We start from the raw sequence: 13568 nt of genomic DNA, 5'->3' as shown, positions 1-13568 counted from the left end.
TCAGGATGGCTATCCATGCTTTTTTGTATTGTTTTTTTTTCACTTGAGCTGAAGCATAATATATTCTGCTCTAGACTTTTACCATCACTATGTATGTATCTTTGTGCTTCAAATGTGTTTCTTGTAAACACATATCATAAGATTGTGGTTTTTAATCCACATTACTATCCATTTCCATTTTATGGGAGAGTTCATCCCATTCACATTCGCAATTGTGATTTCTAACTGTGTATCTCTCTTTTTCCCATCCCCTCCCATTTGTGTTTTTCTCTCTCCTTTCTCACTTTCCTTCCTCATTAGTGTTTTGCTTCTGACCAATGCCTTTCTTAATCTGCCCTCCCTTCTATAAGCCCTCCTCCCTTTTCTTTCCCTTTTCCCCTACTACTACATCCTTCTATTTTTCCCTACCTTCTATCTACCCATCCCTTTATTTTCTCCTTACCCCTCCTACTTCCTTTATGGTTGGATAGATTTATATACCTGAGAGAGTGTATATGTTATTCCCTTTTTGAGCCAAATCTAATGAGAGTAAGGTTCAAACAATACTCACCCCCCCTCCCTTTTATCCCCCTACTGTTATAGGTCTTTCTGCATTTCATGTGATGTAATTGATTGTTTTTCTGTTTCACCTTTTCTTCTTCTCCTTGTATAATTCTTTCTTCATCAATTAATTAATTATTTTTTATCATCCCATCAAAGTCAACTTATACCCATGCCCTCTGTCTATGTATACCCCTGCTAAATATTGTAATAATGATACAGTTTTCAATAGTTACAAGTATCATCTTCACATGTAGGGATGTAAACAATGTAACTTTATTGAATAATATGTTTGTTTCTGTCTTTCCTGTTTACCTTTTTATGCTTCTCTTGTGGCTTTTATTTGAAGAGAGATTTTTCTGTTCAGCTCTGGTCTTTTCATTAAGAAGTTTTGGAAGTTACCTATTTCACTGAATGTCTATCTCCTTCATTGAAGGATTTTCTGGGCAATTGATCATTGGTTGTAATCCCAGTTCCTTTGCCTTCCAAAATATTGTATTCTAAGTCCTCTGATCCTTTAATGTTGAAGTTGCAAGGCCCTGTGTAATCATGACTGTGGTTCCACTATATTTAAATTGTTTCTTTCTCACTGCTTGCAGTATTTTCCCCTTGACCTGATAATTCTGGAACTTGGTTAAAAAATTCCTTGGCGTTTTCATTTTGGGATCTCTTTTTGGAGGTGATTGTTGCATTCTTAAAAGATTATTTTACCTTCTGGTTCAAGGACCTCAGAGCAGTTTTCCATATTAATTTTTTGAAAGAAGCTTCCCAGGCTCTATTTTGCTCATGGCTTTCAGGTAGGCTAATAATTCCAAAGTTATTTCTCCTAAAACTATTTACCAGGTCAGTTGTGTTTTTTCCCAATAATTTATTTTATATTTCTTTTTTTTTTTTTTGTTCTTTAAATTTTGGTTGACTGATTCTTGATATCTCAGAGTGTCATTAGCTTCCACTTGCCCAGTTCCAATTTTTAATGAATTATTTTCCTCAGTTAGCTTTTGGACATCCTATTCCATTTTGCCAGTTCTACTTTCTAGACTTCTCCTCAGTGGTGTTTTGCACCTCTTTTGCCATTTCGCCAATTATATTTTTAAGTAGTTATTTTCTTCAGTCTGTTTCCTCTTCCTTTTCCAAGCTATTGACTCTCTCTTGTATACTTCTCAATTCTTTTTCCCATTTTTTTCTTTTACATCTCTTATTTGACTTTTCAAATTCTTCTTGATCTCTTCCAAGATCTTTTGATCTTGTCACCAAATCATAGTTCCTTTTGAGGTTCAGATGTAGGTATTTTGACAATGTTGTTCCCTTCTGACCTTGTGTTTTGATCTTCTCAGTCACCATAATAATTCTTGAGGGTCATTGCTATTTTCTTCTTTTTTGCTGATTTTGTTGGCCTATCTCCTGACTTTAAAACTTGAATTCTACTGTTGGAGCACAGGCTTCTTATGCTGGGAGACAGGGGCCTGTTGACTGACTTTGTGGTCTCGGGCCTCAGCTGCTTGCAACTGGAGGCTGTAAGTGTCTGGCAACTTACCTGGTGCTGAGCTCAGTTCCAAGTGATGGTGTCTGTCATGTGCTCAAGCCAGGTGGGGTTTTTCTGCATTTCCCTGGGATTACACTGAAGCAGGGCGAAGTCTGCCTCCTGGAGGATGCCTACCTGACCAGAGGGGTGCTGAAGCAAAGGGCAACTTGGCTGCTTGTGCACACTTGACCTTCTGGGGATGTGTTAAAACATCACAAGGTTCAGTTTCTGGAGAATACCCACCTACGCCGGGCTGTGCTGAAGCATAGGGAGGTTGGCCACTGGAGGACACCTGACTGCTTGAGGCTATGCAGATAGCAAGTTCCCTGGCTGTGCCAAGGCATGTGGGGGATACTGGTGCTGGTATTTGCCTACTCCACCACCTGGGGGGTCAGGATCTACCACTGTTTTGTGCAAGAGTAGATATCTGTTGGCTTGCTGGGACACCTCCCATCTTGGATTGCACTCCTCTTTTCACCCAAGTGAAACCCATTTTTCATCCTGCAAATTTCTCTGGCCAAAAGATTGCTTCTGCCTGCCTTTCCACTGTCTGCTTTTCCAGGTTTTTTCCTGGGGTGCTCTTTTTGGTTTTTTTTAAGAGTTCAATAAGGAAAGTGAGATTGATTTACTGCTTACTCTGCTATCTTGGTTCCCAGAAGTCCCTGACTTTTTTCATCTCTAAAAAAATACTATTTTTATATGGGCTGGCTCTCTGGGAGGGATAAATGGAAAATTATGGTGAAATGAGAAAAATGAAAACTTACATATTAATAAAAATATTGTTGGGTTGCTAAACATTAACAAATATGTGCAATGTACAAAGTGTCACTAGAATGCTTTCCATGCTGCCATTTAGAAACATTCTACTAAATGATAGACACTTACAAAATCTGTATATACTAGATTTATGCCTGTATATGTACATACACATATGTATATGTCTGTGTGTATGTGTTTGGGTATCTCACATATAAACTTCCAAACTCTATGTTTATTATGCCTTTCCTTTCTTTGATGGAGCAGTGGAGGTGAGGCAGTCAATAAAATAAGAATGGCTTGGCAGCAAAGATCGAGGAGACACAATTTCTTTCCTTGAATATTTGAAAAGCTATCATGAGGAAAAGGGATTAGCCTTGTTCTAATTGGCTCCAAAGGAAAGAACTCATGTAATAACAATGAGTAGAAATTATATGAAAGTGAATTTCTACTTGATATAAGGGAAAATTTCCTAAACATTAGGGCTACCTAAAAATAGGTTGGGTTTTCTCCCCAGATAATTGACCATCAGTGCAGGTCTTCAAGCAAAGCCTACATTACTATGTGTTGGTGACATTATACAGCTGATTCCTTTTCAGGGGTAGGGTGGATTTTATGACTACTGACTTCCCTTCTAACTCTGATATACATATATGCATATATATACACATGCTTGCATGCACACAAACATATATACATGTATACATACATATGTGTATCTATTGTTCTTGATTTCACAACAGACTTCATGAGCCTAATCAAGTCAATTATTACTTATGAAACTAAACTGTCAAAATATAATTGTACTTAAACAAAATATTACTGTATATCATGTTCTGATTTTTAAATGTTGAATTATCTCAATGGCTTGAACTCGAAAGTAACATGAGTATAATTCTAAGCATGTATGTGGCTAGCGTAGCAATATGTTGAGGAGGCAGATTCTTCCAGAGACATACAGAGAAAATGTTTCAGCTTTGTAATCATTTCAGAAAATACCATTCCAAACAGCCAGTGTTATTTCTGCCCTTTCTGGGAGAGACTAGTATATTAGATAGTCACAGTCATCATAGTGTCACAAGAGCACATACATATAGAATGTGGAGAAGATGTGGAATATATTAATGAAAAGAAAGTGAGAGTAATTCCGTTCCTGCTGCTGCTGTAGCAGCATGGACATAAAAAGTGGGAAGGACAAGGTGAAGTGAGAGATCAAATTGAGTTAGTAGAGCAAGAAAAGACAGACTCTGGAAAAATAAAGTAAAGGGAAGCAACCAGGAGTGTTTGATATTTAGTGCAACAAGGCTATACCACAGGTCCTGAAAGATGAGAGAGCTAATATTGGAGTAAAAGGTATGTCTAAACTTAAGAAAAAAAAGTAAAAGGGTGTAAACTATTCCCCTGATCAAAAATTCACCCATATGGTGACTTGACTCTTTTCCTTTCTCATCTGCCTTTCTGGTTAAGGACAAATACCTTTCTAGGGATTTTTCTTTGAAGCTGTTTACTTCCATTTTAACTGGTGCCAAAGGCAGCTAGGTAACAGCTCAATTCAAAATGCTCTTATAAACATTATTTAAAAAAATAAAATGTATTGGTATTTGCCTTCTACTTGTATCACAATAGCATCCCACTTATTCCTCCCCCAATTGTATGCATTATTTTTCAAATGGAAGTCAAAAAGAAAGTTGTCAGTGAATAAACTATGGTATATACTGATATAAGGAGAGAGGTTTAGATCTTTGGTCTAAGTAACTAGGACTTTATACTGGCCCAAACACATCAACCAAAAGAGAAATATCTTACTGTGATTGATGATTGTAATGTTTTGCAAACATCACAAGCAAGGTAAGAAACCATTTAAGTCTGAAGCATTAACTTTAAGCAACATTTGAGCCATTAGTCAGCAAATTTAAGTGATTGGAAAGCAGTTGGTTAGCAAAACATAGGAGAAATTTTCTTTTATACACAGGAACCTTAGCAATTTACCCCAATATTGCCCTCACCAGCTAAATAGCACAGTGCACAGAGTACTGAGCCTAAAGTCAGGCGGTCCCTAATTCAAATGTAGCCTCAGACACATAGCAGTGTGACCCTAGGAAAATCAACTACTCTCTATCTACCTTAGTTTTCTCAATAATAAGATGCTCACAATAACAACACCTACCTTCCACGGTTGTTGTGATGAATAAATGATATAATACTTGTGAAGCTCAGAGCACAATGCCTGGCATATAGTAGATGCTTAAGTAAGGCTCCCTCTCTCTCTTTGTCTTTCTTCCTTTCTTCCTTTTTTTCTTTTCTTCCTTTCTTTCTTTCTTCCTTCCTTCCTTCCTCTCCCAACAGCATCACTGCCCATTACACTTTGAGTGAGTAGCAAAATGAAAGTATGAATTAAAGGAAAATCATGATCCCATGATTAGCTGAAGAAAGGAAATGGGAGATAGTGGCTCTTCCAACATAAAGATAGGGTCCAACCAAGAGGAAGCCAGTTTTCTGCTAAATCTGAATACTTTCAAACCCACACCTAGTTATACCACCAAAAAGTTGGCAAATAAGACACAAAGAATGAAGGACAACATAGGAGCATCAGAAGTGTTGTGGAAGCGTTCACCATGTAATCAACCTGTATTCTCTTCCTAGCCTAGATTTCCCTGATTAAATTATATTTTTGTGTACTTCTTTGAAATTCTTATTGGTTATATTTTTCAATCTGCTCACACCTAGCATGCACATATCTACTGTGGTATTAAATCCTTCAGATAATAGTTTCCATCCTAGAACTCCATCAGCAGACTGAAACTGCTTTCTACATTTCAACCTACCTAAGTATTTATAGGCTCATCTCCAGTGGTTGCCTCCTTGGTGATGAATTTTTTTGGCCACGGTAACTCATGAGATAGGATTGCACTTAGTATCCATGTAAACAAATCCACCCCAATCTTACACATTTGGAAGGCCTACATAGGTCATGATCTGTACAAGTAAAGGGAGCCCAAGCTGATTCCCAAATCTGTCCATTATTAAAAAGTTGTGGGAAGCCAGAAATGTTCATTTAAAAAAAAACCCTGCGGTCACTCTGTCCCACTTCTTTTTTTTTCCTTTAATGGCATTTATTGAGAATTTTTAGCAGTTGTTCATAAATCAAAAGTGATGGTTTATGAGCAGTACAGTGAAACCCATTATTTTTTCAAAGCAAGTAACAGAATGGTTTTAAATTGCTGGCGGCTACCCTCAGAGTCAGGGAACCTACTGCTGGATGCAGCAGATTGACTGAATCTGGAAAGTCTGGGTGTGAGAACTCCATTCTCTCCAGTGCTTATAGTGGTGATCACACTCCAAGATGTACTGGTACCCACAGTATCCAGGATATTGGTAGCAGACTCATGCTCCACACTTTATCTTCATGGAGCCAACTTCATTGTTGCACCAGCCCATGGCCTCCAGGGAGGGCTAGTCATCGCAGATTTCCCACTGTCAGCCAATGAAGTTTCCTTTCCCAAAGATTCCTTATGGTTCACGGAACAGATTGGGTGATAGAACATATGATGCTCCTTGTGGTAAGCATTGTTCTCAGTCTAGGATTCACAAAATGGGTACTCTCCTCTCTCCAGGACAAACTGTTACCCACAGAAGTTTGTGTGTTCATAATCAATCCATGTGCCACATTCTACCTTTAGGGATATGACATTGTCAAAGCTGCATTTGGAGACATCGGGGCAGGGGCCTATGAATTCCATCCTTTTGTCCTAGAAGTTCTTTTGGTCATAGATGGTTACCTTTCATGGCTCTTGAGGCCCAGGCAGAGGGTTTGTCTGAGGCATTCTAGCAGCTGGCATGGTTTCTGGTTAGTGCTTGAATAATTGAAGCCCCCTCCATCCTTAGTGACTAGTGACTCCTTGGACTGGTGAGCACCTCATTTCTGAGCTTCCCAGGGGCTCAATCACTCTGTTTCTCCAAGCAGCTACCTTGATTGAGAGAAACATTCCCCATTCCCTAGGGCTACTCCATGCTGCCCCACTTCTTAATGCTGTTTTTTTTTCTTTTTTTTCACAATGAAAAGATAACAAAAGATCTCTTACTTTATTTCCTTTTCCCAAGTTTCACTAATTATTTTTTTTATTTAATTTTTCCTTTTACTTAATGTGAGTAGATTTATTCCACTTGGGCCCAAGTTAACCATGTTCATATCTTTCCTTATGTAAAACCCATGCTTCACATTGTTGCCAGATTAATCATAACATTTCAGAGGAAGAGATCTTTTATATCAACTAGATCTTTATTTTATATTTGAATGAACAGAAGGCCATGGGAATGAAGTTTCTCCTGTAGTGACAAAGCTGATTAATCAGTGGCAGAGAGTTTAACTAGACTCTTGATTTGGGTGTTAAAGATATTTTCTACTATGTTGCATTCCAAATCTAAATAACCTTTTTTATCACATCACACTCTTATTCTAAAACTTCCTTAGATCATACCCTCAACCCAAAGTAGTGAATCTTAAACTTACATGTCATGTGCAATAGTTTCAAGTTTGTAGCTCCATTTATTTTTGCTACTTATTTAAATGTTTTACTTTTTTCATTGTATTGTTAATACGGAATAACAGTTGTCCAAATAGTGAAACAAAGTGTTTATATCTTCACGAGATTCAAGCCACCTGATATGGCCTTTTGACCTATTCTTGCTTTTGAGACCAATGACCTAAAAAAAGGGCAAAAAATACAATCTCTTTAACCTAACCTTTAAAGATTAATCTATATAATTCTCTATCTATCTACCTATCTATCCATCTATCTCTCTATCTGGCACTTATAACCTGCCTTCATTCCACAAGATAGGGGATGGCTGACAAAATTCACCAAGCAATGCTTGTCTGAACTCCATTTTGAGTTTTCTTTCCCAGCAGTAAAGTAGTCATGGCATTGTAGAACAACGAGAGAACTGAAATCAATTGTGGAGCACACTGGGGAAGCATCAGGAGACCTAGAGCATTGCAAACTTGGAGGAAATCAAAATAGGTAGCATAGAGAGAGACCAGAACAGAGCAAATAAGAGAAACAAGAGAAAGGTTCCATTAAATATAGCCATTCTGAGCTGGAGTAGCACCAGTTCTGTCATTTTCCCTTTCCCTTCTTTCCTCAGAGAACTTGTTAAGAAAATTTTGAGCTTTAAAGCAACAAATCTTTCCTTTTTATCTTTCCTTTTACTAGCTGGGAGAAGGTGTGATGAGGAGAGGGAGAGTGAAAAGACATCTATCCAAGTTACAATGAATTTCTGACCTTGCTATTTAAAAGTATTTGATGGTTTTGTTTGTGTTGTTATATTATCTAAAATTACTTTACTGTTTTGATAAATCATAAAGACATTAAGAAAATAAATTGTTGAAGCCTACAAATGAGTGCAAAAAAGTGAGAAGGGAGGAGTCCAAACATGGAGATTTGAAGGATAGAAATTAGAGGGATCTGATAGTCTTTTTTTCTTAATATTTAATTTATTTATTTTTAGTTTTTAACATTCAATTGCATAAGATTTTGAGATTTGAATTTTCTCACCTACCTTCTCCTTTCCTGTTTTAACAATTCGGCTAGCAGCTACTGCGGTGGTGTAAGATCCAACAGCCAGCACCCAAAAAGCTGCCAGCAGGCTGCAAAAGCACATGTTCATTTCATCTGCTTAACTAAGGAAAACAAGGTCAAGGGGTTGACAGGCTTACTTTAATTCAGCACACAAATATCATTAACTTAGTTCAGGGGAAAAGACCAGCACACTGAACTTCAGAGCAAAGTACAAACAAATTACAAACATCAACAGACAGACCCTATACAATTCATAGTTACCAACATCTAGGTTCAGCCCGGGAGCTCATTAACAAGGGCTGATCCAGAGTCACGTGTGTCACCACAGCTGTGGGTAAGAGCTCCAAAAAATAGAAAGCCAACCTCTGGTTTTATATCTTTTTCAGCATCAGGGGTGAGTCTCACATGTGACTCACCCACATGACCTAAAATCATCACAAAGAAGCAACTTAAACCCACGTGGTCTAAGAGCCTCTGATGTCCCAAACCTACCACTCAAACTCATGTATAAAACTAGGCCCTCCCCTGAATTAGCCCCACCTTGGGCCCCACCTTAGTTACCAATCCACACCCACATAGGTTTTATATCTAATAGGGGTTTGGGCCTGGGACTTAGCACCTAGTAAGGCTCAATGAAATACACTGAATTACTCAAAGGAAACAAAAGCCAAACTCTTCAAGGGCACTTGGTCAAACTAAGTGTTAAGAGCCCATTTTGCTTACCAACACATCCCCCCTTCCCAAGATAGTATTAATTCTGATATAGGCTCTACTTACACATTCATAATAAAAATATTTTTACAGTAGTCATGATGTGAAGAAGACTTAGAACTAATGGAAAGAGCCACAAGAAAGAAGAAACAAAACAAAACAAGAAAAGAAAAGGAGAGCAAAAAGTATACTTCCATCCACATTCTGATGCCAGAGTTCTTGTTCTGGATGTGCATAGCATTTTCAATCTTGTGTGTCCTGGCAGTTCCTGAGAAAAGCTAAGCCTGTCAAAGTCAACCATCACACAATGTGGTTGTTACTGTGTGCAATGTTCTAACGTTCTTCTCTTTCTCTTCATTTCACTTTGCATCAGGTCTTATGAGTCTTACCAAGTTTTTCTGAAATCTTGAAGCTCAACATCTTATAGTACAATAGTATTCCTTTATATGAATATATGACAACTTGTTCAGCAGTTCACTAAGTAATGGACATCTCCTCAATTTGCAATCCTTTGCCTCCACAAAGAGCTGTTATAAATATGTTTTTGTATATTTGGGTCCTTTCCCATTTTTATGATCTCTTTAGGATACAGACCTAGAAGTGGCATTGCTGGGTCAAAGGGTATGCTCAATTTTATAGCCCATTAGGCATAGTTCCAACTTGCTGTCCAGAATGGTTGGATCAATTTACAAATCTACAAACAATGCATTAGTGTTCCTCTTTCCATACATCTTCTCCAACATTTACCATTTCCCTGTTTTGTCATGTTAACAGGCAATCTGATAGGTGGGATGTGGGATCTCAGAGTTGTTTTGATTTGCATTTCTCTAATCAATAGTGATTTACAGCATTTTTTTCATGTTACTACAGATAGCTTTAATTTCTTCCTCTGAAAACTTCCTATTCATATGCTTTCACCATTTCTCAATTGGGAAATTACTTGTATTCTTATAAATTTAGCTCAATTCTCTCTATATTGTAGAAATGAGACCTTTATCAGAGATACTGGCTGTCAAAATGGTCTCTCAGATTTCTGCTTCCCTTCTAATCTTGTTGCATTGGCTTTGTTTGTGCAAAAACTTTTCAATTTAATGAAATCAAAATCACCAATTTTGCATTTCATAATGCTTTCTATCTCTTGTTTGGAATTCTTGGCTTCTCCATAGATCTGACAGGAAAACTCTTCCTTGCTCTCCTAGTTTCCTCACAGTATAAGTCTGTATGTTTAAATCATGTACCTATTTTGAATTTATCTTGGTATATGGTGTAACATATTCATCTACTTTTGCCACACTATTTTCCAGTTTTCCCAGAAGTTTTTGTTAATTTATGAGTTCTTATGGCAGAAGCTGGAGTCTTTAGGTTTATCAAATAGTAGATTGCTGTAATCATTGACCATTAAGTCTTATGTACCTAATCTATTCCACTCATCCAGTCCTCTATTTCTTAACCATTATCAAGCAGTTTTGATGATCACTGCTTTATAATACAATTTAATACCTGGCACAGCTAGGTCACCTTCCCTAGCATTTATTTTCCTTAATTCCCTTGATATTCTGGACCTTTTGTTCCCCCAGATCAATTTTGTCATTGTTTTTTTTTTCTAGCTCTATAAAATAATTTTTGGCAGTTCGATTGGTACAGCAGTGAATAAGTAATTTAATTTAGGCAGAATTGTCATTTTATCATATTAGCTTGGCCTACCTATGAACAACTGAAATTTTTCCAATTGTTTAGGTCCAACTTTATTTGTGTGGCAGGTGTTTTGTAACTGTGTTCTTATAGTTCCTGAGTTTGTCTTGTGTGGTGATAATTTTATTAAAGATCTTTCCTGCCCATAGGCTTCAGGTGGGGTCAGTTAAAGGAGGCCTGATTACAGGCAGGCCTACACCTTTGTGATGCCAATCAGTGATTAATGATCTTTCCCACACCCTTTTGCTAAGTGGATGCTAAGCCTGAGGCTCACACCCTTTTGCTGATTAGGCATGAAACCCTTGGTCCCTAAAAAGAGTATATATACACAGAAATAGCCATTGAGAACTGAGAATTCAGAATCTAGCCCAAGGAGGAGAAGTAAGAACTCCCAGACAACAGAGCTGCAGAAAGAATGGAGTGCAGAGTGGAAACCAAGGAACTGCAGAGATCAGAAAACTAAGCAGGGGAGGTGTGGAGGGACACAGGGAATAAGACAGGATTTGTGAGTGTTTCCCTCAGGAGGGGGAAAGGTTATAGGATGACGATGACGTGGTTCCTTGATATAATACTCTTTTATTTCCTTGTTGCTACATTGAGGAGGGCATACTGGTTTTGGAATATAATTGCTGCTATATCAAATTAGAGTTATTGGTCTTGGGACTTGATCCTCTTATGTCTAAATAAATGTTACAGTTCTTCTGCCTTTTACCTAGAGTGTTTTCCATACTTTGGGATTCTGAACCATACGAGCATATATGGTCATCCTTGAGGTCATGAATCTTGCCTACATAAATCTTGGCAGGTAGACTCCCAAGTATTTTATATTCTCTATAGTAACTTTAAATGGAATTTCTCTTTCTATCTCTTGATGTTTGGCTTTGTTAGTAATATATTGTAATGGTGGTGATTTATGTGGGTTTATTTTGTATCCTGCAACTTTGCTAAAGTTGTTTATTATTTCAAGTAATTTTTTACTTGATTCTCTAGAATTTTCTAAGCATACTGTAAAATCGTCAACAAAGAGTGATTGTTTTGCTCCTTCTCTGCCTATTCTAATTCCTTCAATTTCTTTTTCTTTTATAGCTAACAATAACATTTCTAGTATAATACTGAGGAACAAGGGTGATGATTGACATCCTTGTTTCAACCCTTATCTTATTGGAAATGCTCCTACATTATCTGCATTATATATACAGCTTGCTAATGGTTTTAGGTAGATGATACCTATCATTTTAAGGACCACTGCATTTATGTTTTCTAGGTTTCTTTTTAATAGAAATGGGTGATGTATTCTACCAAAAGCTTTGACTGCACATCTTGAGATTATCATATGATTTCTGTTACTTTTGTTGTTTATATGGTCAATTATGCTCATAGTTTTCCTAATATTGAACCAGCTCTGGATTCCTGGTAAGAATCCCACCTGGTCATAATGTATTGCCCTCTAGATAAATTACTCAAATTTCTTTGCTAATACTTCATTTAAAATTTTCGCATCTATAGTCATTAGGGAAGTTTGTCTACAATCTTTCTTCTCTGTTTTGGCCTTTCCCAGTTTGGGTATCAGCACCATATTTGTATAATAGAAATAATTTGATAGGACTTCTTCTTCATTCATTTTCCCAAATAATGTGTATACTATTGTAATTAATTGTCCTTGAAATATTTGATATACTTCACTTTTGAATCCATCTGGCTCTGGTGATTCTTTGTTGGGGAGTTTATTGATGGCTTATTCAATTTCTTTTTTTTTCTGAAATGAGGTTATTTAAGAGTTTTTTTGTCTTCTGTTAATTTGGGCAATTTATATTTTTTGTAAATATTCATCCATTTCACTAAGATTGTCAGATTTATTGGCATATGGTGGGGCAAAATAGCTCTTAATTATTGTTTTGATTTCCTCTTCATTGGTGGTGAATTCAACTGTTTCATTTTTGATACTGGCAGTTTGTTTTTCTTCTTTCTTTTTAAAAATAAGATCAATGAATGCTTTATCTGTTTTATTGTTTGTTTTTTCTTAAATCCAGTTCTTAGTTTTATTTATTATTTCAATAGTTCTCTTAATTCCAATTTTATTCATCTTTCCTTTTTTCTGAATTTCTAATTTGGTATTTAGTTGGCTATTTTTAATATTTTTCCCCCTAACTTTTTTAGTGGCACACGCAATTCATCAATCTCTTCCTTTTTTTTTTCTTTTTTATCAGGTAAGCATTCAGGGATATAAAACTTCTTCTAAGAACCCCTTTCACTGCATCCCATAGGTTTTGGTATGCTGTCTCATTATTTTCATTATCTTGGATGAAGTTATTGTTTCTATGATTTGTTCTTTTATAAACTTATTTTTTAAGATTAGATTATTTACGTTCCGATTAATTTTTATTCTATCTATCCATGGCACTTTATAACATGTAGTTTTTGTTCCATCATGGTGTGAAAAAGGGGCATTTAGTATCTCTGCCTTTCTACATTGAATTTTAAGGATTTTATGCCCTAATGCATGGTCAATTTTTGTGTCGGTGCCTGGAATCACCGCAAAAATTTATATTCCTTTCTATCCCCATTCAATTTTTTCAGATCAACCGTATCTAACTTTTCTAAAATTCTATTCATTTCTTTAAATTCTTTCTTGTTTATTTTGTGTTTAGATTCATCTATTTCAGAGAGGACAAGTTAAGTTTGCCTGCTAGTATAGTTTTGTTTTCTATTTTTTTCTTGTAACTCCCTTAACTTCTCTAAGAATTTTGATGCTATACAACTCAGTGCAT

The 13568-nt window shown here is 36.6% G+C and overlaps 1 pseudogene; it reads right to left on the bottom strand.

Moving 5' to 3' along the window:
- Positions 1-6067: 6067 nt before the first annotated feature.
- On the bottom strand, positions 6068-11534 carry LOC118848823 (annotated as a pseudogene).
- Between the last annotated feature and the right edge of the window lie 2034 nt (positions 11535-13568).

Source organism: Trichosurus vulpecula, chromosome 4, assembly GCF_011100635.1.
Source record: "Trichosurus vulpecula isolate mTriVul1 chromosome 4, mTriVul1.pri, whole genome shotgun sequence".
Taxonomy (NCBI): Eukaryota; Metazoa; Chordata; class Mammalia; order Diprotodontia; family Phalangeridae; genus Trichosurus; species Trichosurus vulpecula.
The sequence above is the reverse complement of the archived record's forward strand: the minus strand, read 5'-3'. Positions and strand labels throughout refer to the sequence as shown.